The sequence below is a fragment of the Rhinopithecus roxellana genome, chromosome 3 (assembly GCF_007565055.1).
Source record: "Rhinopithecus roxellana isolate Shanxi Qingling chromosome 3, ASM756505v1, whole genome shotgun sequence".
Classification (NCBI taxonomy): domain Eukaryota; kingdom Metazoa; phylum Chordata; class Mammalia; order Primates; family Cercopithecidae; genus Rhinopithecus; species Rhinopithecus roxellana.
In genome coordinates this window covers 24,555,009-24,581,274 of record NC_044551.1, presented here as the reverse complement: position 1 = coordinate 24,581,274, position 26,266 = coordinate 24,555,009, and the positions used below count along the sequence as shown (strand labels likewise).

At 37.7% G+C, this 26,266-nt stretch overlaps 1 long non-coding RNA gene across 1 annotated transcript in view; it reads left to right on the top strand.

The window, feature by feature from the left end:
* Positions 1 to 25,084, top strand: part of LOC115896460 — a 146,364-nt gene extending 121,280 nt beyond the window's left edge. Inside the window, exon 3 of the long non-coding RNA XR_004056352.1 lies at positions 25,007 to 25,084. This is a non-coding gene — a long non-coding RNA (uncharacterized LOC115896460). The remainder of the gene's footprint in view (positions 1 to 25,006) is intronic.
* Positions 25,085 to 26,266: the final 1,182 nt, after the last annotated feature.

Sequence of the window (26,266 nt, the reverse complement as noted above, 5' to 3'; positions counted from 1 at the left end):
CTTTGTGAGGTCAACCTTAAACTGGCTGTCTCTCCATCAAGCTTGAGTTCTGGTTGTAGGGGATGAACATTTGCCACATTAAGTAAACATATGGCAGTGCCATGTTCTTTTGGTGCAGTATGGGATTGGTGGAGAAGGCATGAGACCCTGAGAAATTGAATGGTGTTAGATATGAACAAGACTGAGAAATTTTTAGTTCTGAATTCCCTTAAACCTGTTTTGATGGGAAAGGAGCCTGTTCCTGCTTCTTTTCCTATGAGGAAACTAGCTCTCCTCTGCTTAAAGCCTCTCAATGACTGCTTGAGACTGTTGCTGCAGTTGCCTCAGAAGTTAACAAAGTATTTAGCATACACCCCCATTACATGTTCTCACGGCTCATGAAGAGAGTCAGATCCCAACACTGCCCAGGACTGCTCCAGTAGGAGATATCTTATGGGCTACAAGAGTAAATGACCTCGTAAAATGAGTTTGGAAGTGTTCTCTCTTCTTTTTTTGGGGGAAAATTTAAGAAGGATTTGTGTTAATTCTTCTTTAAATGTTTGGTAGAATTCACCAATGAAGTCATCTGATCCTGGGCTTTTCTTTGCTGAATGGTTTTTGATTACTAACTCAATCTCTTTATTCATTATTGGTCTGTTTAGATTTTCCATTTCTTCATGGTTCAGTCTTTGTAGATGTATGTTTTAGGAATTCATTCATTCCTTCTAGTTTAACCAATTTGGTAGTATATAAATATTCATAGTAGTATCAGTGTTATCCTGATATAAAAGCCAGATAAAAACATGACAAGAAACAAGAACTATAGGCCAATATCCTCAATGAACATAGATGAAAAAATCCTCAACAAAATACTAGAACTGAATTAAACAGCAAATTAAAAGGCTCATGCACCATGACCACGTAGGATTTATCCCTGGGATGCAAGGATGACCCAACATACACAAATCAATTAATGTGATATACCACATTGACAGAATGAACAACAAAAATCACATGATCATCTCAATAGATGCAGAAAGAGCATTTGATTAAATCCAACACCCTTTCATGACAAGAACTGTCAACAAATGTGGTGTGGAAGAAATATGTCTCAATATAATGAAGGCCATATATGAAAAGTTAATACCATATTCAATGGGGGAAAGCTAAAAGATTTTCCTTTAAGATCAGGAACAAGGCAGGGGTGCATATAGACCAATGAAACAGACTAAAGAGTCCAGAAATAAACCCATGCATATATGATCAACTGATCTTTGACAAAGGTGCCAAGAATTCACAGTAGGGAAAGGATAGTCTCCCACAAATGGTGTTGAGAAAATCAGGTATCCATATGAAAAAGAATGAAATTAAAACCTTATCTTATACCATAAACAAAAATAAATGCAAAATGAATTAAAGATTTAAGTATAAGACCTGAAAACTCCTAAAGAAAACATAGGGGAAATTTTCATGACATTGGTCTGGGCAATGATTTCTCGGATATGACACCAAAAGCACAGGCAAAAAGCAAAAATAAGTAAGTGAGACTACATCTAACTAAAATTTCTGTACAGTAAAGGGAATAATCAACAGAGTAAAAGTTAACATTAAATGAGACAAAATATTTGCAAAGCATATATCTGAAAAGAGGTTAATGTCTGATATATATAAAGAACTCCTACAACTCAATAGTAAGAAAAACAAATAACCCAATTACAAATGGGCAAAGGAATTGTACAGATATTTCTCCGAAGAAGATATGCAAATGGCCAACAGGTATATGAAAAGATATTCAACATTACTGATCATCAGGGAGATGCAAAATAAAACTACAGTGAGACATCACCTCACACCTGCAAGGATGACTATTATAAAAGAAAAACAAAAGACAATTGTTGGTGAGGATGTGGAGAAACTGCAACTTTTGTATGTTGTGGGTGGGAATGGAAAATAGGCAGTGACTGTGGAAAATAGTATTGAGGTTTCGTAAAAGTTAAAAGAATTATCATATAATCCAGCGATCCCACTTCTGTATATATATGCAAAAGGATTGAAATCGGGATCTTGAGTTATTTGCAGTATTATTTATAATAGTGAAGATATGGAAACAATCTATTAATAGAAAAATGAATAAAGAAAATATTTGGGAGGCTGAGATGGGCGGATTACGAGGTCAGAAGATCAAGAACATCCTGGCCAACATGGTGAAACCTCATCTCTACTAAAATACACACAAAAATTTAGCTGGGCATGGTGGCACGTGCCTGTAGTCCCAGCTACTTGGGAGGCTGAGGCAGGGGAATCGCTTGAACCTGGGAGGCGAAGGTTGCAGTGAGGCCAGATCACACCACTGCACTCCAGCCCGGCAACAGAGCAAGACTGTCTCAAAAAAAAAAAACAAAAAAAAAAAGAAAAAAAAAAGAAAATGTGGTATATGTTGATATATGTATATATGTATGTATATATGTATAAATTATATACACACACTATTACTGTGTGTATGTTATACATACATGTATACATACAGTAATATTCCAATATGTGTAGAATATTATTCATCCTTAAAAAAAGGAAAATCTTGCCATATGCAACATGGAAAAACCCGAAGGACATTTTACTAATTGAAATAAGGCAGTTATAGAGGAACAACAACTGCATGATTCTACTTATATGAGGTTTGTAAAATAGTCTCATAGAAACAGAATGGTGGTTGCCAGGGACTAAGGGGTGGCAGAAATAACGAGTTGTTATTCAATGGGTCTAAAGTTTCAGTTACACAAGATGTGGAAGTTCTAGAGATCTGCTGTACAGCATAGTGCCTTAGTGCTTAGAGTTAATGATACTGTGTTGTGCAGTTAAAAGTTTGTTAAGAGGATAGATCTCATGTTACATTTACTTACCACAATAATTTTAAAGATAGAAAAATGGACTTACAAATAAACATGGTGGATTATCAGGGAAAAATAGTGTTAGAGAACATTATTGGGACAAGCAGCAAATTTCAAATAAGAATAGTGAATTATATAACACTATCGTATCCAACTTTAATTTTCTGATTTTGATAATGTTATGGTGGTTACATAAGTGAATGTCCTTTTTCTTGGAAAATAAATTTTCAAGTATTTTGGGGTAACAGTGCATGATGGCTGTAATTTACTCTTAATTGACAAGCAATTCAGGAAAAAAGTGTATGAGGATGTGTGCATATAGAGAAAGAGAAACGTAAACTCCAATATACCCTTTACCCAGATTCATAAGTACTAACCTTTTGCCTTGTTTGTCATTTACACCTTTCATGCAATTTTAAATTTATGCAACTGTATTTTTGAAATTGTATTAAAATAAAAAGCTAAAGAAATACAATTCTTGAAAAAAAGACTAAATGACCTTACCATTCTACATCATTAGGACCCTAAAAGTAAGCATAAGAGAGGTTTTCTGCGGTGCTCAAGCAAGAGAATGGAAATGTAATCAGATAAGACTGAATTTTTTGATGTGAATGCACTCGTTTGAGATTCAGAATTTAATGTGTTGGTGTAAACACTGGGTAGAGGCATGAGTAGTCTGCTGAATTGGCTGATCTAAACCTGTACCCAAAGTTGGCTTACAGTTAATAAGGTTAAAAGGCTATACTCCCTCTGCATTCTGAAAATGTAAGAGATTGATGCCTCAGGAAATGGGAACGTTGGAATATATTTATTATGTGCAACCTACTCATTCACCTCCAATTGCACACTCTCGGAAAACATGGAGGGAATCCCTTCATTAAAGCAGTGGTAAGGACACCACCATCCTTGAAGACCCCTGAGTTGCCGGTTCTCTTTAGGCCAGATAGAATGTGGGGAGATTTCAGTGCAACTTGGTTTCCAATCTCAATGGGAATAATGTCATGTGGAGTTATAGAGAACAGGTGGTGATGCAATTACTACAATAAAATCATGTTTTACATGATAATTAGAGGATTTTGACCTGCAGGGATCTCTGGCAATGGCTCCTTAGAAATGAAATAGATGGGCAACCTAGTAAAATGCTTCTTGAAATACATAGGCAGAAAAACATTAGGTTGGCTGAGAAGAAAACTAATTTGAATTGCCTTAAGTGGGATTTACAGCCTCTTCTCCAGTCCCTATACCTAAATCAGTGCCCAGACCCTGAATCCCTGGAGTTACGGGGAAGTGAGATCTCCTTGAGGAAAAAATTGTGTAACAAAACCCCAAGTCTTCTCCAAATGTTCCTGAGGCCATTTACTGGGGTGACTGTGCACAGGGGAGAAAGGAACTCAGCTCTTATAGGGCTTATTGAATACTGGCTTGAAACTTAAGATGACACCCAGATACCTCAAATGACACTGTAGTCCACAAATCATTGAAGGAGCTTGTGGAGCTCAGATTATGATTGGAGTCCTGGCCAGTGACAGTCTAGAAGTGCACCAAATGAGAATACTAACATCTTCAGGTTATTTCTTCAGTTGTAAAATATTTAATATATAGTATACTTAGCAATTAGAAAATCTTTCATATTGATTCCCTGACTTGTGGAATGAGGAGAAAAAAGCACAAGCCCAGTTTATAGATTTATCTGTACACTACATCAATATCAGCAGGAAGAGTTTGGCTGCTTCACTGCGGTCCTACTTAGGGTAGCTTGAAAAACATTGGTGGGTAGAAACCCTCCTTGTGAGCAGAACTTTACATAGAACAGCTGGTTGAATATTTTGTGTGGAAAGAGAGACAGACTGAACTATGAACCTACAGCAAATTGCGGGCTGTAACTAAAGGGCTGGCTGATTGGTCAGGAATTTGGAAATAATAAAGTTGAAAAATTGATGGCCAGGATGTCTGAGAGAGAGATGTGTGAATGGACCTCTCAGAGTGGGTGTAGCATGTGAAGTTACTTATGTCTCACATAATGCCTATCCGAGGACATCTGCTGCAGAGATGGGCAAAATGTTCTTTCCACTGGATGTCAGTCTTTTTTCCCTACCTCTATATAAATAGGTCCAAGTACAAATAATCCAGGGTGGCAGGGATATAACTATGCATGGTTTCAAAATCATGGTCTTCCCCTCAATTGGCTGCTGCCAATGCTGACTGCTCAGACTACCAACAACACAGACGAAAACTGAAATCCTGCTACAGCACCACTTTCAAGGGGGTTGGGGGGCAGCCAGCTACTTTACTGTATTCTACCATTCCCTAGATAGGCATAGCTTTGTCTTTATAGTGGCAGATTAATACTCCAGAAATGCTGAAACCAACATTCATGTATCTTAAAAATATTTTCTTCATTGTCACAATATGCTGCATAATATCACCTGTGGTCAGGGGGGCACACTTTACCACAAAGTAAGTGCAGAAACACAGGCACACACCCATGGTCTTGTCATGTGCCTCATTGCTGAGAAGCACGTGGCTTGATCAAGGCTGAAATGGCCTGCTGAAAAGCTCAGTTATGTTTCTGGTAGGAAACACTTTGTGAAGCTGAGTTTCTGTCTAATAAGATGTGGTAGCTACCATAAGCAAACATCTGTCTTAGCTAATTTCTTTCTTAGCCAGAATACATAGCTCCTGGATCAAAAAAATGAGCCAAAGTCATGATTATATTTAACAAACTACTTGGGAAACATTTGTTCTCTATCTCTGCAATTTTGGGTTCAGTGGTTTGGAAGGACCTAGAGTGAAAAGAATGAATTATTTTCCATTAAGCCGTCATTGTTCTGATGTACTGAACACTCTAGCCATTTTGGGTTCCTTGTGGCAGAGAAGAGGGTCACTTTTGTATTTGAGGTGTCTTATTCCAATTACCAGGAAGAAATATGATTTCTGCTACTCAATGGCAGCAAAGAGTACAAAGGAACTCAAAGGATTTAATGGGGGATTTTTTAGTTATATAGTCAATAGTCTGTACTCGATAGTTTTGGTCAATGGAAAACTGCAACAACCCAATAGACATAAGACCATGAAAGTCTTAGATATTGTAGAAATAAAAGTTTGGAATACTCTATCGGGTAAAGTGCTTTCTGTAGCTAAGTCTTGGGAAGAGACGACAGAAACATAGGATAGGGTGGCAGAAGATACTAATGTATCACTATTAACTGCAGAAGCAGGTACTCTAGCTTTGTTTTATGATTTGTTTTATGATTCTTCTCTTCCACCTTCCCTCCTCTTCCTCATATGGTGGACACAAATATGACCAATGTTTTAGGCTTCAGTGGGAGATGATCAAATTGACATCACCCTGTTCTAAATCGTTAACCGGTAAGACATAATATAGCCTCTGTACTGGGGACACAAATTCTTCATCTGGATAAAGGACAATAGTACAGTATATACTAAAGGGAAAATGGTGCCGCAGGGGCATCCTGGATACCTTCTGATAGCACTCCAGATCCTCTTTACCATTCTCCATCCTGCTCTCCACCCTAGAAGGCTGACCTATGTAGATTAAATCAATAGTCTGTGCATTCCAATTGGATTTGGCCATGGGGAGTCCTCATAGGATTGTTTTAGGCTGTCTGTGTCCCTTGACTGAGAGTAGCCTCTTTTACACAACTGTGTTCTTCTGGGTTCTAGTAATCACTCCTTGTTATTGCGCTGTCGTCTGTGGGTCTTCAATACTGACTTACAGATTTGACCTTCTTTAATTTTGACCTTCTTTAATTTTGACCTTTCTTGGCATATTCGAATGTGAATGTGTAAAATCTTTTTCTGGTTAGGACCCTGACTGATAAAATTGCTTACTTTAACAATACAGTGACAAAAAAAAAAAAAAAAAAAAAAAAGAATCGAAAGCTCTGCGTGCATTTACCCCCATTTATCTGCATATTGACATTGTGATAACTGTCCTTCTGAGTCATCAAAAAGATTAGATTATGTATGGTAAAAGTTTAAGATGTGAGGTATTTTATGGTATTCCACATTTAACACACATGACATCATTTTAGTACTATAATAAACTTTAGAGATATATAAACTTTAGAGATATTTTAGACCACTTTAAGGGCTGAAGAAACCAAGAGCCAGAAATATTAAGAGACTTGGCCAAAATTTTAAAATAACACCAGGAATATGTTTAGAAACTAATATTTTTCTTAGGATATATTCTATTCTTTGACTTGTGTGGTATCAGAAGGCTGGTGAATCCATTTATCCTCATTATCATGGCTTTTCTATAAATCATTTAGGTCAATACATCCTCTCCTTATGGATATAGTACAATTTACATGGTCAGTTACTGGAGATGACTTTTCAGAATTTTGGGCAAATTCGATAAATGTTATGTTGTAATTTTGCATTTATTTATTTGCTTTCTAAGTATACACTGAATTTCTTGAGGTCTGGACTTTGCTTTTTATTTCTATATGCTTAATGCTTAGTACGGCATCTTGCCCCTGGTATTCATCCAGCAAAATAGATTCATTTAATAAATACATGTTTATCACTAGCTGTGTGAAGAGTCAGATAGGTCTTTTCTGAATGGTTTGCTTTCTCTAGTTTGAATGGTCTAATAGCTTTTAAATTTGTGTCTCTGGACATGCTGAATGTGAAGCCAGGAGTCTGTCTTTCATAAAATGTCTTTTTTATCTTGAAAGTTTATATTACACAGCTGCAGTCAACATTGTTTTGTAACAAGAAGCATACCTTCTTATTTAAGTTCCTCGTTGCTCCCCAGGAGGCTTCTGTGACTTAACCATCAGCTCTGTAATTATAGAGTAAGGAAGGACATCTTTAAAATTCAGAACTTGCTCTTCAGCGATCTGTTGGGGCATCTTCAGGTATTTGTGTGGTGAGATTTATTGACGGAATCCCTTTCTACTTTCATAGACAGACTGAGGGCCTGGCCAGGGTTATATAGCCCATGTACTATGTCAAGGACACTAGTGACTAAAGGCTGACAAACCTGAGAGAGTCTCTGAGGACATGTGCTTTTAGCCAAAATCTAATCCAATTTGATTTTCAGCATGTCCCTGCCCACTGTTGGTGATATCCAAGCCTACGAAACTTCAAAACTTCATTGTTGGAGTAATGATGTGATATCTAATACAGTTCAGATCATTTAGTTATTAAACTCTTAATCAGACCTTCCTGGTTTCGGAAGAAAGAGAACAAAATTAACCCTTTGGACCCTGTGAACTGGACTACTAGATGCAATTTAATTTAGTGACATCATTTATTCCACACAAGAATCTGTGTGTGAACATAACAAAGGAAAGAGCATATTATTATATTAAAATCACAATAATCCAAGAGGCTGGAAGAGCACACAGGTTTTGTTATTTTTTCACAACCCTCTCTGTGCTGCCTCTTACTTACAATAAATAAGCTTGCTATGTCTCCTCAAAGCAACTGCCTAGTACTGTTATGTTTCTACAGAGTTCTAAATGAAGGGATTTCTCATTCTTCTCAGTTTTCACTTTCACCTGTTAAATTTCATCTTCAATGAAAGGGAAAATGGTACTTGCTAAAAAAAAATGGTCCAATCCTTTGACTTCTTCATTTCTTTTAAGCCTGGTGCCATTTTGAAGTTAGGCAAGTGAGAGTGGTGATAGAGACTAGAGGGCACAGAAACAGGAAGAGCTAAACATTGCCAGTCCTATTGGATTTCAATCATCAGGTGGGTAGATATTTATCCTTGGAGAAAACTAAATGACTCTGATTATTTCTATCTATCTATCTATCTATCTATCTATCTATATATATATATATATATGTATTTCTGAGTATTTCCAAATACATATATTCATATTTATATACATATATGAATATATATATATACACACACACATATGAAGAATCAGTAAAGAGAGAGAGGTGATTCATGGTGTTAATATTTGATTACAAAAATTGTCAATGCATGGTTTATATCCACTCAAATTTTGGACACCCTTCCCATATTATTTGTGGAGGTATGAAAGGACTATGGGTACTCTCACACCAGATTGATACCTACAATTCAGATAATCTTGACAAATTACTTTATTATTTGCATCTATTGCTGTTGCTTGGTTTGCTTGTGATTTCTGATAGCCAAAGGAATTGGGTAAGTTAAAATATGTGATGCTCTTTTGTGTTAGAAATGAGGGGAAAGGTAAAGAATAAAAGAAGAAACGGCTGGGCGCGGTGGCTCAAGCCTGTAATCCCAGCACTTTGGGAGGCCGAGACGGGCGGATCACGAGGTCAGGAGATCGAGACCATCCTGGCTAACACGGTGAAACCCCGTCTCTACTAAAAATACAAAAACTAGCCGGGCGAGGTGGCGGGCGCCTGTAGTCCCAGCTACTCGGGAGGCTGAGGCAGGAGAATGGCGTGAACCCGGGAGGCAGAGCTTGCAGTGAGCTGAGATCTGGCCACTGCACTCCAGTCCGGGCGACAGAGCGAGACTCCGCCTCAAAAAAAAAAAAAAAAAAAAAGAAGAAACTTCCATGGTGGCCAGTCTCCGGAGAAACTTTACTTTCTCTTCTACTTTCCAGAGACGTCTTTGTCTTGTATGTTCTTCTCACGTTCACAGCTGTGCACAGTAGAAATTTGTAAACAAGAGCATGTCTACATCTTCTCTGGAGATTTAGGGTTTCCTTGGAATACCAATGGTGTCGGGGGACTAGGTAATGCTGACACAGATTTCTGAGCTGGTTACTATTAACAGACACAAACAATTAGGTAGGTGTCACAATCTATGTGGTTAAAATATTGTCTCAGATAATGTTCCTGCCCAAAAGAGAGGATAATAAGTTAGTGAATGCCTTTCTCTGCACACATTCTAGAGGCTGTCAGACAGTCCTAGTGGGCAGGAAGGCACATTCAGTCCTCTGTGGTTTGCAGAAAACAGCTGTGATGTCATTGCCTAGTAAATGAGAATGTTACTTGTGAATGAGTCAAGGATTGACACATCACTCAGCTCAACTAAGTGAAAGCTGTGCTCTCTAAAGACTCATAGATTCCACGCACAATTTCTTTCTTTGCTGTAAATCAGTCACTATGTGAAACTATGTTAACTCTTCCTGGTTCCTAGAGTAAGCCAACAGTGCTAACAGAGCAGAGTATCAGTAGAGCTTCACAGATTACCTACCTTATATTGAGTGAGTGTTTTTAAAGGGAGGATTTGGTTATTTCTCTATGTAATAGAGAATCAGGGCTTCTCAGTTGTCTTCCACTTATTCTTTATACAGTAGTTTTCAGTTGTTCTTTTATTGATTCAACATTTACCAAAAATCTACTCTTGTCAGCCCACTGTGCTAGTCACAGAATATAGAAAGATGAATATTATACAAACAGAACTCACTATTTGCCCTTTCGGAACTCACAACCACACACACCTGCTTCTTCTGTATCAAAGATGCTTAAATTATATTATGTGGGTGGCCAAATCCTGAAGTACCAGGTAATATTGTTTATATGTGTATGTCTGTATATAGAGAGAAGACCATATCTTTCATTGCATTTGCAAAAGGGCCTAGGAATAAATCTTTTATAATTATTGCTCCTGGTAATTTGAATAGATATGGGGATGTGTTTGATTCTGATAAAACTGGCAGATTTTAGACATAGATTATACCTGGGAATCAAAAGTTGACAAACTTTAGAGCTGAGGGAATAAACCAAACAGTTGTGCAAGAGTTTCTAACTTCTGCAGAGCAGAGAGAATCTTGTTAGCACATTTCACTGGGCAGCAGGGGCTTTGCACAAGAAGTGATTGCTCAACACATTGCACACATAAATGCTGCAAAACAAAATAATTTGATTTGCCGTCAGCTACTGGTTAACTTTTTTAAACGAAACAAAACAAAACAAATCTGGCTATTTTTGTTCATTGTACAACCTTACTTGGACTTTTTATAAACTAGGGTATTCTCTGTAGTATGAGGAAGTATTTTACTACATTTTACCATTTTAGGGATATTTATAGATGTAATTTCTTTGTGCTACTTAAAATATCATGTGTTTTAAATTTTACAGTATAAATTATCAATGTAATTTGGAAAGACAATTACCACATTTCTGAGTTGGGTACTGCTATTACAAAGAATAATTGTTGTTGACTTAGTAGTACCAAGAGCTCACAACTCATAAAATAACTCTAAATTTTACTTAGCACTTTTATTGACATTATTTAGTGTCACAACTAACCTATTAGATTTGCACTACTATCACCATTTTAAAGCTGTAAAAACTGATGCTAAGAAAAACTCTAGGTCTTAATTGCGATCCTACCTTGTTTGAAGTTATTAGATGTGTATGAATATAAGGTAAACAAAGCAGATATGTAGAAAGTCCTCTTGTTTGTGAGGTCTAAATTTGACATTTGCTCAATATTTTATCTGCTGTTTTAAAGACAGATAGCTTTGGTGCATGCAAAAATCATGAGTTTTCAATAGCTGTGTGAACACAATTCTTGACTAATGAGTAGTCAGTGTTCATTGTTGAGGACATTCACCTTTTCATGGCTTTGTTCTGTTAGATCAAAGTGTTTCTCGATTTGGCAGTTCTCTAACATAGCATCATAGGGTGAATGGAAATGCTAACAGTACTTTATAGGAAATGAACTGCTACCAACTATGGTTTGCCAAGCCCTCTGGTAGGTAATTTACATACATGAACACAAACTTGTAAAAACAGGTCTTTGTAGTAGAAAATATTACAGATGAGCAAACACATTCAGAAGGTTATACAACTTGTCTAAAATTACTCAGTCCATGAGATGTCCACCTGGGCTTCCAATTTAAGTCTTTTTGATTTGAAAACTCATCACATTACCCATGGCATGCTTCTGGGGGCAAATTTGAACAAGATACTGAAAAAGTGCAGTTAACTGCTGTGACTCTCAAATTAGTTATCTGCCTCTTGGGTCACATGTTCTCTTGAAGGCCAGTGATAGAAAGGCAGTGCCAGCTGAAACTGATAGGATCTGACAAAAGTGATGCCCGTTGCTGATTTGTTTGCCCATTTGTTCCCAAACAGTTAATTTAATGGCTGCACAAGCATTATCCAAGTGCAAAAAACTATTTAGGGTCACTCAAAATGAATAGCACTATTAGTTCTGACTGGAGATAAGTAGAATAAAGTTAGGCAAGTATCTCTGCTGCTATTCTTTTCCTCTGTAAGTCATCAACCCAAAGTCATCGAAGTCTCATTGAATTTTCCCACTACCTTCTAAGAAGTTTGCTGTTTGCAGAAGGTAGTGACACTGTAGCATCTCTTGAATGACTTTGAATAATTTTCTGAGATTTGGTGGAGTCAATAATTCCACCTTTGAACATCTCAGTATGTCCTTTAGATAATTTCATTTTTGTGCATGTATGCATGTTTGTGTGTGAGTGTATATGTGTCTAGGTAATATTAACAAACACATGCCATATAACAAGAGTTAACATTCACTGAATACTAAATGCCTCTAGATACATTATATTCATGACCTTTAGTCTTGATATTAAATTGGGAAGATGTTATTATCCCAATTTTACAAAGGAAGAAACTGTGTCTCATGAAAATTAGATAATATGCCCTAGACCTAGTATGGTATTTTAGTCTGCTTGCTGCCTCAGAAACTAAATATGTTGTCTGATGTAGACACATGCATGTAAACACACCTATGGATAATGTGATGATCGAGAAATCCTTTTAGTTTTTTGAGACGGAGTCTCACCCTGTCGCCCCAGGCTGGAGTGCAGTGGTGCGATCTCAGCTCACTGCAAGCTCCACCTCCCAGGTTCACGCCATTCTCTTGCCTCAACCTCCCGAGTAGCTGGGACTACAGGTGCCTGCCACCACGCCCGGCTAATTTTTTGTATTTTTAGTAGAGACAGGGTTTCACCATGGTCTCGATCTCCTGACCTCATGATCTGCCCTCCTTGGCCTCCCAAAGTGCTGGGATTACAGGTGTGAACCACCGTGCGTGGCCAAGAAATCTTAATTTACATTCTAGCCTTTCATTAGAATTGATCACAGAATAAGTGATAGTACTATATAAGTAATTTCTGTTTCTGTAATTAATTTTTATTTAACTAGTTTGTCCAAATCCACAGATTAGCCAAAATATTGATGTTAAATTACAGTGTTCATTTGACACAGAATAGTTGAAAAATAGATGAATTATTTTAATGTAAAGTAACCTCCTCAAAACAAGTTATTTTCTTTTTAAAAGACCAGAAGAATAAGGGATCTTTTTGCCCTGAATCTATTCCACCATCTTTGTGGTCACCACTGAAATGTAAAGGTACTTATGTGACATTTACAGTGAGCTAATATACTGCAGATGCTGTGGCAGACCCTATAATTACATTTTTCCCTCTTATTTCTTTAGAAAGAAAAATATAGATAGCTTTTGTGTTTGAAATCAAGTAACAGGTGAAATGTTCAACCAGAGATCTGAGCATAGGGAGAAAGCATTTGATACTGAGTGCTGGAAAGAAGGGTTTTAATTTTCACTTATTCCAGGCACAAGACCAAAGGAAAAAAAATTCCTGCAAGGTAGGATGGAAGAAGAAACAGTTTGGCCTACAGTGGACAACTGAATAATTCTGTCATCTAATTAATGTCATGAAAGTGACAAAGTCCTGATTACGTGAGCATATGAAGTTTATTTCTTTTCCTCCATTGGGTTGGGTGTGGAAAGATGTTTGTTTCCAATGCAAGCCATGGATTTCCTGGGTTCCCATGTGCAAGGGGCTGCAGTGACAAACCCAAGGGCACACAGAATGAAGACAAGAAGCAGTGTGGAGATAGCTCAGGGGAAGCTGGCAATAAATTTCCTGAGTAGCCCGGTGTGCCTCTTCTACCTCCCTTTTCTTCTTCTTGTGTTCTTTTTGAAAAGAAAATTAGTTCTTAACCCATGGGTGGTTTAGGAGTTTTCCAGAAGCCTTGCTGTTTTATCCACCTTTATTGGGTGGTTATTGTCTATAAAAGGGTTAGTTTGACTGGTACTTCTTGATGTAGATGTAAATATTGAAACAAAACACCCTGCCCAAATGGGCTCCTAATTCTGTTGCATGCATCTCTTCTTTCAAAATTTCAGTGTTTGGTTTTCATAGCTTGGAGTTGGACATACAAAAAGAAAAAAAAAAAAAGAATAGATTTGGTTATTGGGATTAAATCGTAATTATTATTATATAATATCTCACAAGAATATTATAAAGATTAAGATACATTATAGGTGCTGTGTCTGGTACCTACAATATGTCTTAATCTTTATAATATTCTTTTTTTTTTTTTTTTTTGAGATGGACTTTCACTCTGTCACCCAGGCTGGACTACAGTGGTGCCATCTCAGCTCACTGCAACCTCCGCCTTCAAGGTTCAAGCGATTCTCCTGTCTCAACCTCCCCAGTAGCTGGGACTACAGGAGTGCACCACCACACCTGGTTGATTTTTATATTTTTAGTAGAGATGGGGTTTTGCCATGTTGACCAGGCTTGTTCTTGAACTGCTGACCTCAGGTGATCCACCTGCCTCAGCCTCCAAAACTGCTGGGATTACAGGCATAAGCCAACATGCCCGGCCAATCTTTATATTACTGTGAGATAGCTATTATCATATAATGTTATTTGGTGATAAACTATTGGTTTTGGACTCTGCTGTGCAGCCCTTTGCAAGTGACTTAACTTTTCTAAACCTCAGCTTTCTCCTCTATAAAATGGGGATAACGGTAGCTACCTTGCAGAGGTAGCCTGTAAAATGCTTATCACAATGTCTTCTGCATTGGAACTGTTCAATGTTAGCTTTTCTGATGTGTCCAGGAAAGATTAAGCAATTTATTCAAGACCACAAAGTTAGGGTGTGGTAGAGGAGAAAGCTACATCTAGTTTTGGTTGGCTCCAAAACTCCTTTATCTGGTGCAACACAAATTGTATTTATTTCCTTGTGTTGAAAAGAAAACAATTTTTTTCTGAAAAAACAAATCCTAAATGCTGAGTCATGTTGGAGACAGACCATTTCATATGGTCCAAAATTCTGATATATGGTTAGATATCAGGTACCCTAACAGGCCCCAATACCAGCCAGGAAAGAAAAGGAGGAAGGAAGAAAAGACAGAAGGCAAGACAGAGAGAGGAGAGAAAGAAAAAATGCAAACCTCTGCCTTTAAGAGTTCAAGTTCAACAAATCCTAACCTAGGATGCAAGGATACTTTAGAAATGACTAAAAAAGAATAACCCAAAGCAGAGGCCTTTCAAATAGACAGAATCCTTAGGAATACTAATATTGACTTCTTACAGTTGCAATGAATGGAAATCTACTTCTGACTACCTTGGACAAAGAGAGGAGTCTTTTGGGGGGGGTAAATAATGTGCCCATTTGTGGAGTTGAAAAGGGTAGTGGTGCTTTCAAGCTCTAGCAACAACTGAACTAGATAATCAAATGATACCTGAGCCCTTTTAGGTTATTAAACAGACTTGCAGAGAATATGACTACTGACATTTTCCAGCTTTAATTGCTACAGAGTCTGAGTAACTTCCTCAGTTAACCACTTCAAATCCCAAGGAAGAATTTTGATTAACTCCATGGAGGCCCAAAAGATATGGGCTGTGAAACATAGCAGAACCCTTAGAATTGGGAGAGGATCAACTCTAATAAGGGAAAATGTATGGGTAGATAACTCCAGCAACATCAGGAAGCTTGAAAAACTTAGACCATAAGACAATTTTTGTTTCAAAAGAAGTTCATCAGAGTGTGAACTTATGATTCATAAGGCTTAAATATGGGCATATATGTTTCAAGTGTGTATGTGAGGCACTCTTCTCCAGGAAAATTTAATTTTAGGCAGATTTTCCCAAAATGCGTAAGAATCAGACCATCCATTCTCATTTCATCTTGCATTTTTCCATTCTTCTAAGTAAGTAGTGGAGTTCTATAAGAACTAGGATGTTTTGGGAGCTGCTTTAATGTTTAGGGTTAATGGTAAAAAGCAGAGTTCAAATTTTTTTACATCACTGAAACTTCAAATCTAAAACTGAAATGATTCCATAAAGCAGTTCTTAAAATTTTTCTGTTTATTTAAAATTTTACACAAATGACCCTCCTTTTCTTTCTCCTTTTTTTGTTTTTGTTTAATTTCCATCACTAATATTTCTATTATGGTGGTAAAAAACTGCTGTTTTTTAGGAGCCTCAATTTACTCCGAATCCGTTACATTTTTTAAAAATGAGCTTTCTCTTAATGAAAGAAATGGCATTATAAGGTGGTTGCCCCTTTTTCGCCTTCCTCCTAAATGTGAATATTCCTAGTGTCTGTTTTCATCCTTTTTTTCTTCTCCTTTGCTAAATGTATTCACTCTATAGCTCCAATGTCACCTGTATTGGATGACTCCCAAGCCTTTAAATCTAACCCCACTTTTTTCCTGTCTTTCTTAGCCAGTTCCTGTGCATCGCTACTGGAATACTCCATTAGCATCTACAACTCAACATGTGCAAGGTAGAACTCGCTACTCCTCCTCTAATATCTACTCCTTCCCTGAACTTCAGGTTAAAGACTCTGCAAACTGCTCAGTCACTGAAGTTTTGGCCAGATTCTCATTGACTCCTCTCACTCTACAAACCCCAGTTAGTTTCCAACTCTTATCAATTCTGCTTCCTCTTAACCCCATTATTTCTCAGAGTGACTACTCTGGTTCAGGCCCTCATCTTCTCTTGCCTGGACTTTTTTTAAAAAATATTTTTGTTTTGAAATAATTTTAGACTTAGAGAAAAGTTACAAAAATAATACAGTGCAGATAATTCTTAAATACTCTTCACTCAGCTTTCCTAATGTTGACACATTGCCTAACTGTGAAACATCTATGAAAATTAATATTGTTACAGTATTATTAAGGAAACTATGGTCTTTGTTTGAATTTCACTAATTTTCCCACTAATGTTCTTTATCTGTTGCAATATCCAATCCAGAATCTCACATTGCATTTAGTTGTCATTAATCCTTAATTCTCAACAATCTATGACACTTTCTCAGTGTTGCCTTGTCTTTTGTGACCTTGACACTTTTGAGGAATAGGGGCTGATTATTCTGTAGAATGTTCCCTCATCTGGATTTGTCTAATATGTTTTTCATGACTTCACTGTGGGTATTCGTTGTTTTCTGGCCTGTACTTTTGCAGTCATCATTTAAATGGCTTCTTCTCTTCTAGTTTTCTCCCAGGTTCTCTATCACATTGTATGTGAAGTTATCCTTTTGAAGTATAGATTTATCCATGTCCCTACACCTGCACAAAAATACATTTAGGGTTGCCCCTTGCCTGTTAAGTGAAGTCGATGTTCCTTAGCCGGGCATCCAAGGCCATGCATAGTTTGGTCCACATTTCCAGAAAACTCTTCACTCTGGAGGCCGACTGATCTCACTTTTGTGTTCTCTGTGCTCCCCAATGTGGCTCTCAGTCTCTTCTTCCTCATACCTGCCCTGAATGATAAATTTTATTATTATCATCTCCATTTTGTAGACAGGTAAACCAGAGCTCAGAAAGATTAATAAACCTGCCCAAGGTTAGCAACCAGACCTGATGTTTAAAGTCAGTTTTCCTTTCTGAAGCCAAGGGATTTAGCCTCTACAATAGTAAGTCCCTTGAGTAAGAGTTTTGGTTTTATTAATCCTGAATTTTCTTACAGAATCCTGCACAGTGCCTTGTACGTAGTGTGGCTCTGATATATATTAGCTGAATATATGAAGGAATAAATATTGAACTTTAGGATAAAAATGTATAATTGTGATTGTAAGGGATGGAGAGATAATCAGAAGTTATAATATCAGAATTATACTTTCATGAAGATTTATTACAACACGTATTACACAATAATTGTGTTTTTTATTAGCAGGGTGCTTTCCAAAGATGAGTCTATACTGAGTTATTTCTTTGGTCAACTCTGGAATTAAAATTGTTTACAGATATTTGTGTGTTTTCTTAATCTGTGTTTCACCCTAATCATATTTGCTCCCAACACAATCTTTAGCATATGGCTGGCAGCCTGGTAATGAACACAGCTGCCCATTTCAACAAAGCTCCATGTAAGGAAGCTGGAGAGGAAAGGACGAACTGATGTGAGCTTCCAGAGCTCAAACAGAAAGATCTCTAAACCTCTCTGTGTGGGCAAGGAGGGAGGGAGTTACTAGAGGGAGAAGGGCTTGAAGGGAGGAGATGTTGATACCTCTATAGGGAGTTGACACTCTGCCCTTTCCGTTGTATGCTGGCCTGTGTGGAGATGTCCTTTCTGAGTTACTGGCCTTTGGCCTGCAGGGACTGTGAGCAGTGTGTATGTGCAACTCCTCAGCTGCTGGAGGGCACTAATGTTTCCCACAACAATTTTGATTTGTGCTTTAATTTTCCTTCAGAGGGCACATAATGTATTTTTGGAGCTGGTTAATTTCCATAACCTCTGGGTACTATTGCAAAAGTGGCTTTAAGTGCTCTGCCTCTGCTTTTCAAAGTGCAATGCATTCTCATTTTTAAACTCCTTTAAGTATCAAAGACCTAGTGAGAGCATTATAAATGCTGCTTCTCTCTAGCACCTTTGAGGACTAATCTGCCCCTGAAATCGACAGTGTGTTGACACTGGGTGAGAGAAAGGGTTGTAAAATACATTTTACATCTGTTCAGTAAATCATTTATTTTATTTTTTCTCAAAGAGAAACTCATTTGAGAGTCTTGTGGCTGTGACATTTTTAATCAACTAAAATCAAATTTTTAAAAGTTATTCCTTTCGAGTAGGGAAAGAAAGGTCATAAATCCCTATTTAAATGAGATTTGGTTTTATGCTTGAGGGAGAAAATACTTTTTTCCCTCCATTATCTTGAATTTGGAAGCATGAAATATTTTTAATAACGAAATGGGCAAGGTACGTTCATAATCAATCTACATATAATCACACCATTTGCCTAAAAAGGTGAACTGCAATTGATGACTCAGCTGTCAGGGCTACATTTCTCCAAGAATTGAGAAGCAAGGATAGATGTGCTTCAAATAATGTCTAATGGCAATTTTGCATTAAACTAAATCTAATACCATCCAGTAATCATGTACTGATTCTTATAAATATTTCTGTCCATGTCAGCCTCTTTTTATCTCATGGCTGCTTTGGTGATCCAAGTTCTCATCTCTTCTTCACTGCACCCTGTCATAGCCTCCCAGTTGGTCTCCTGCTTCTGCCCTTGCTTGTCCTTAAACTCTTTTTCCATACTCCAGCCTTATTTTCCTAACAAACTGCAATTCTGCTCCATGTCATCCTGATTAAAATCTTTCAAAGTGCTCTCATTGTTCCAAGGATAAAGAACATAGTTCTTAACATAGCCAACAAGGCTATCGTGGTCTGAATCCTACCAACCCCTCCAACCACTGTCTGTTCTCCAGACACTACAATCCTCTTTCACTTCTCTGAAGACACTAGACTTCTTGCTGCAAGACCTTTAAACATACTGTTCCTCTGCATGGAATATTCTTCTTCATCTTCCCCTGCCCACACTAGTTAACTCCTCCCACATCTCAGCTCAAAAGCTCTGTTTCCAGGGAAGCTTTGTGCTAACAGAGCAGTTCAGATCCCCTCCTCATACTCTTAGAGCATCATGAACCTTTTCTTCTGAACTTATCAGGGTAGTAATATTCTTTCATGTATTTAGTGATTTTTCTATTTACTTTTCCTATAAGTCCATGGGAGCAGGTATCATGTTTGTTTTGCTCAACATTGTATTTCCATACCGTAGTACAGGCACAAAGTAAATATGCAATAAACATTTATTGTTTAAATATCTCATTGTAGTTTTGATTTGCATTTGTCTGATGATCAGTGATATTATACACCTTTTTATATGCCTGTTTGCCATTTGTATGTCTTTTTTTGAGAAATGTCTATTCAAATCTTTGCCTATCTTTTATTTGGATTATTAGATATTTCTTATATGTTCTTATTATTAATCCCTTGGCAGATGGGTAGTTTGCAAATATTTTCTCCCATTCTGTAGGTTGTCTCTTCATTTTGTTTATTGTATCCTTTGCTGTGCTACAGGCTCTTTGCTGATAAGGAGGAAGTAAGAAGATGGATTTCAAAAACATCCACATTATCATAAAGCTTATAGCCCAATGACAGAACTAAGTTAAATGCAGAAATGACTATAACATGAAGAAGAATTTAAGTCATTCCGTAGTAAGATTTAGAGTGCAAAAAGGGATAGCTCTAGAGTCATGTCTTAGGGTCAAGGTATTCAAAGAGTGGGCTTATTTGATAGACAGTAAGTATTTATTTTGAGTCTTTGAGGAGAGGAATGAAGACAATGTGCCTGAAGATGGTTTGTCTGTAAGCAGAAAACTTTGGAGGCTAGGGGACCAATTAGAAAATGTAGCAATACTTTAGAACAAAAGTACTAGAGGCTTAAAATATGCTTATGGTAGTAATCCAAGATGGAGAGACTGATGTTAAAGAGACTGGGAAGGGGGGTTATTAAATTTTGTTTGTTTGGTTAATGTGTTAATCTGTTTTGTGTTGCTATAAAGAAATATCTGGTGCTGGGTAATTTATATGGAGAAGAGATTTATTTTGGCTCATGGTTCTGCAGACTGTACAAGAAGCATGGTGCCAAAATCAGCCTCTGGTGAAGGCTTCAGGAAACTTACAGTTATGGTGGAAGGTGAAGGGGAGCAGGTATGTCACATGGCAAGAAGGGGAGCAAGAGGTAAGGGAAGGAGGTGCCAGGCTCTTTAAACAACCAGCTCTTATGTGAGCTTGTATTAGCTCCTTACTGCTTACTGTGAGGCAGGCACCAAGCCATTCATCAGGGATCTACCTCCATGACCCAAACCCCTCCCACTAGGCCCCACCTCCAAAGCTGATCACATTTCAAGATGAGATTTGGAGGGCAAAAACATCTAAACTATATCAGTTGGTTACTTGATTAGGGCCTGATGACAGGTGGCTATTAAATATGACTTCAAGTTTTTGAGCTTGTATGCTTGAGGAAGCAATGTTATTATTAACAAAAGTATAGAAATCAATGAAAGTTATAGCCTGAGGATATATAATAAATTTTGTTATGTATATAATAAGAATAATATCTTGTATATATCCAAATAATCTCCTCTAGGAGTAGGCTTGGTGCTTTATGTATTAAGGACTAGAGTGAGATGTCAGAATCATCTACAAAGAAAGGAATGAAATTATCAAGGGAGAAAGGGTAGAAATGGAGGGAATAGGTCTAAAAACAGATCTTGAAGATGTCCTACTTTTAGAGGTGAGAGAGGAGATGAAAAAACAGCAAAAGAGAAAGACAAAGACAGTAAAGAGAGAGTTGAGTTATCATCAGAGAGGTAGGAGGCATGCCAAAGGGGTTCACAGGAACCAAACCAGGAGATGAAAGGATAAGACTTGCTTGAAAATATGCAATGTTTCTGAGAGATTATGCAAGGTAACAGCTTAAAAAAGACTATTGGATCTGATGGAAAGAAGTGACTGGAGGCATCTGAACAGTAGTTAGGGCTTGTGGCAGAAAATACTGACTGCCAGGCGAAATCTGTACTATTGTCTTACATTTGGGCACACAGTTGGAACAATGTTCACAGTTTCCCATGTGGTTAGGTGTTACCACTGAGAGCAGTCAATGTGGTAAACAGACAAAACATGCACAAAAGTTATATATACTGCTCTCAGGTCTAGTGCCTCCTAACATCCCATGCATGCTCCACTTCACACTTACTACTTTATGATGGGTTAGAAGAAAGAAAACCCCAGGAATAATTTTGGAAGTCATATCTCAAAAATGACAGTTTCCATTAGTCTGTGTGGTAGATATCACAGGTGTTCATCACAATATCAAGGATTTTTTTTGAAAGATAATTTTGCTTAGTATAGATTTCTGGGGTTGAAATTTTTTTTCTCTCAGTATATAAGTTTTTCTTTCATATTAAGAATGTCATTCCATTGTCTTCTAGCTGACATAGTTTCTGATGTAATTCTCATATTTATTCCTCTGTATGCAATGTGTTTTTTTCTTTGACTGCCTTGAAGTTTTTTTCTTTATATTTGGTTTAATATGATTTTCCTAGGTGTGTTTCTTTTGGTGTTTTTCTGTTGTAGGCTCTCTAAGTTTCTTGGATATGTGGTTTGGTGTCTTTTATTAATATTAATTTAGGGAAACTCTCAGCTATTATCACTTCTGCTCAGTTGTCTTTCTCTCTTATCCTACTGTGAATCTAATTTCATGTATGTCAGGCCATATTTTGATATTTTCTAGTTTCTGTGTGTTCTGTTCTTTCTTTTCTTTTTTATCTTTTACTTTGGGTAATTTCTAGTGACCTATTTTCAAGTTCTGTGATTGTTTCCTTGGCTGTGTTGAATCAACTGATGAGCCCATTGAAATATTCATTTATTTTAGTATGTTTTGCATTTCTGACACTTTGATTGGAATCTTTTGTATAGTTCCAGCTAGAGTCTGGGTACTTATCTTTAGAAACTGGTATGCATTATCTACTAGTAGACCACTAGCATGTGGGGTTGAGGCAATGCAGTCAGAAGTTGAACTGACTGTGAATTTAGTTGTTGCTATAGTTACCTTGTATGATAACCAGCTTCAGATTCCCCTTGTGCTTAGACTATGGGGTTGCAGTTAGGTACAGTTGCTCATGCCTGTAATCCTAGCTCTTTGGGAGGCTGAGATGGGTGGATCACCTGAGCTCAGGAGTTCGAGACCAGCCTGGCCAATATGGCGAAACCCCGTCTCTACTAAAAATACAAAAAATTAGCCGGTTGTGGTGTCGCAGGCCTGTAACTGCCGCTGCTTGGGAGGCTGAGACATGAGAATCTCTTGAACTTGGGAGGTGGAGGTTGCAGTGAGCCGAGATCGTACTACTGCACTCCAGCCTGGGTGACAGAGCAAGATTGTCTTAAAAAAAAAAAAAAAAAAAAAAAAAAAAAAAAAAAAAAAAAGGCCGGGCGCGGTGGCTCAAGCCTGTAATCCCAGCACTTTGGGAGGCCGAGACGGGCGGATCACGAGGTCAGGAGATCGAGACCATCCTGGCTAACACGCTGAAACCCCATCTCTACTAAAAATACAAAAAACTAGCCGGGCGAGGTGGCGGGCGCCTGTAGTCCCAGCTACTCGGGAGGCTGAGGCGGGAGAATGGCGTAAACCCGGGAGGCGGAGCTTGCAGTGAGCTGAGGTCCGGCCACTGCACTCCAGCCCGGGTGAAAGAGCAAGACTCTGTCTCCAAAAGAAAAAAAAAAAAAAAAAAAAAAAAAAAAGGACATGGAGTTGAATGTTGAGACTCTTTCCTCCATGTTCCTGCTCCATTTTTGACTTTCAGATTTTCCTGCATGCCTGTACTACAGGGATGTCTCTGTTCTCTTGCCTTCCACAGGGGTGGATTGCCTTTGTTTGTTGCTTGGTGCTTTCTTGCCTGATGATGGGGTTCAGGGGGTGCTCTCAGTTGTCTTGGTCTAGCCTCAGGCTTTGACATGCCTTGTGTACCTAGCCTTGGGAATGGGGTTTTCTTAGTGCTCTTCTTCCTCTTCTCTGTGGCAGCTAAACTCTACTAGTACTCTTGAAGTGAGGTCTGAGAATGTGATTTTCTTTTGGCCAAAGAAATATTCATAAAAGTCATATCTATCTTTTCTGAGTGACAACTTTTAAAAGTCGTTACACATTTCTCCATGATCTTTTTTTTCTGCAGCTTTTTGTGGACATTGTGTTGTCATAATAGGATGGTATTTTCATCCACCTAAGTCCCTGAGTGACTGTAATAGCATAACTGTCCACATGGTACATATAGATTAAACAAGAAAAAAGCCATTGTAGTTTTAAACCAGTAAGATTTTGGAGCTATTTGTTACCAGAGCATAATCTACTTTATTTTGACCAATATAGCCTGAGTCCCTGAATGACTGTTTGTAGAAATATGCCACATTGACCTATTTACCTGCTCGGTACTATTGTTGAAGCAAGAAATAAACTTCTATCATGCTTGAACCATTACATAGTTTTGAATCAAATATTATAGCAATTAGCTAGCCTAAGTAACAGAGAGAATAGATGGTGGTAAGCATGCTGTACTTTCAAAAAGTTTGAGGTAAAGGCGAAGAAATAATGTTTAAGGGAAGAGCAGTATTAATGCCAAGTATTACATAAATGGGGAAATATGAGCATAATTTTAGGCAGAGTAGTGGGTGTATATTGAAAAACTGTAGATGAAAAAGAGAAAAAGATTGCTTAAGCAAGGAGTACATACATATCTTTTACAGAGTGGAGTAGAAGAGAAGAGAGATAGCATAAGTAAATACATAAAGAGATGATGAGCTGGAAATGGCAGAAATGGAGGCAAATTCCATCAAAGCTTTGATTTGCCGTCAGCAAAGTTAGAGACATGTTTCTGTCTGTACAGCACAAATTTCACCCTTTCTTCTGATAGTTATGCCTGCTGTCTCAGCCACAGGCATGGACATCTGATCCAGACCAGGTCAATTATAGTATTAAATTCCTCAAGTCCTAGTGATTTTTTTCCTGAGATAAACATATTGTCTGAGCAGAGCCATCGGCATCCTTCTCTTTGATTTTTCTAACTGCAGCATGTGGAGAACAATCTCTTTCTCTTTTCACGAGTGATTTTAGAGTTGCTCATGGTAGTTTCTCCCAGTGAGAAAATGAAGTCAATTAATAGGACAAACAGAAGGACAGATGAGAGGTAGAAAGATATATGCACAGACACTCCTTTTACGAAGTTACCGTACCATGGAGGAAATCTGACCTACTTAAATCTGACCGTTAGCTAATTTAAGAGAGTGATGGATGTCAAAACAAAGATACAGAATTTCAAAGAATGAAAGGATGAAGAGGTTATAGCCATTGTTCACATATTACAGGTTTTATGGGAAAGATGCATTTGAGCTTTGCCTAGAGGGGTGGGTAGGATGGGAATGAGATAGTTTAAATAGTGGAGAATAACATGAATGAAGGCTGGAAGAAGAAAATTACATGTAGTCAATCTGGCTGTAAGAGGTTAGAGCAGATATTCTCAAACTCAGCTGTACTGAAATTACATGAAGTATTTATTATTATTTTTTAAATATTACTTCCAGGGCCCCACCTGTGAGAGATTTAAGTGAAATTCTTCTGAGGGACAACCAAGGCTCAGGATGTTTAAAACTTTTTCAGGTAAGTCTAATATGCAACCAAGGGGAAAACGAACCATTTTAGAATATGGAAAAGTAAGAGAAAAATTTTTGAAATTATAAATTAGGATCATATGCTAGAAGGAATCACATAGAAGACTCTTTAGATTGGGTTTTGTTTTATAAACAGAAGGAATCTTTCAATTTTTAAAATTTTATTTATTTATTTTTAACCAAGTGAAGGATGACATAGTGACCTAGTGGCTTAAAGTGCTAACTGGGGAGTCAGACTCCCTGGGTTCCAATCCTGGCTCTGCCACTTGCTCACTGAGTGTCCTTGGGCTTTTGACTCTGCCTCAGTCTCTTTATATGTAAAGTAGTGATGCTAATAGTAGCTGTCTTGGAGGGTTGTTTTGATTATTACATCAAATAATCCATTTGAACATTCTTAATGTAATACTTGTTCTATACAAGTCACTTAATTGAAGTCACTTTTTCTTTTCTCTCCTGTTACTGAACTTCAGGAAGATTGGTCTGACTTTGATGTGTAAAATGGGATGCATTTCCTTTAATTATTCATTTATTTGACACATGTTTGATGAGTACCTACCATATAAGAGGTACTATCATGAGTACCAGAAAAAAATAGCAAAAATAAAAACAATGTCCATACAGCACTTTAATATTTTGCAGTTGTTTCCACATAAATGAGCTTTTTTGATCCTAACTACAATTAACAAAGGGGAAGCAGGGACTTCTGAGATTATAGTGAGATCAGTATTAAAAATATTATCTTCAAGGATCAATCTAGAGAGGGATGCAAGTTAAAACCAGAACCAGAGAGATGACCTGGGATCACTGAGAGGGACTGAGACTAGAAATCATAGCGAGGAGAGGGAGGAAAGGTGTGGGAGAGAGATGGGACAGCAGTGGTCAAAGAGGCAAATGTATGAATCTGACTGTATCTCAACAGACCATAGACTCCAAAAGGCTCTCGGCTTTAGTGGCTCAGGCTCCCTTGTAACCAACTGGCATTTCTGTAGTGATGCTGTGATTACTTGTACTCTTCACACCTAGACTTCTGGAAGTGTAAGTGTCAGGGGATTCTGGTGTCCAAGGGTGATGCATGGCCTGCTTCATAGTTTATTTCTTAGCCTGGTCTTTGTATAAGCACAAAGAGTTTAGACATAAATATTAACATGGTAATGGATTTTATTGGTGTTTCAT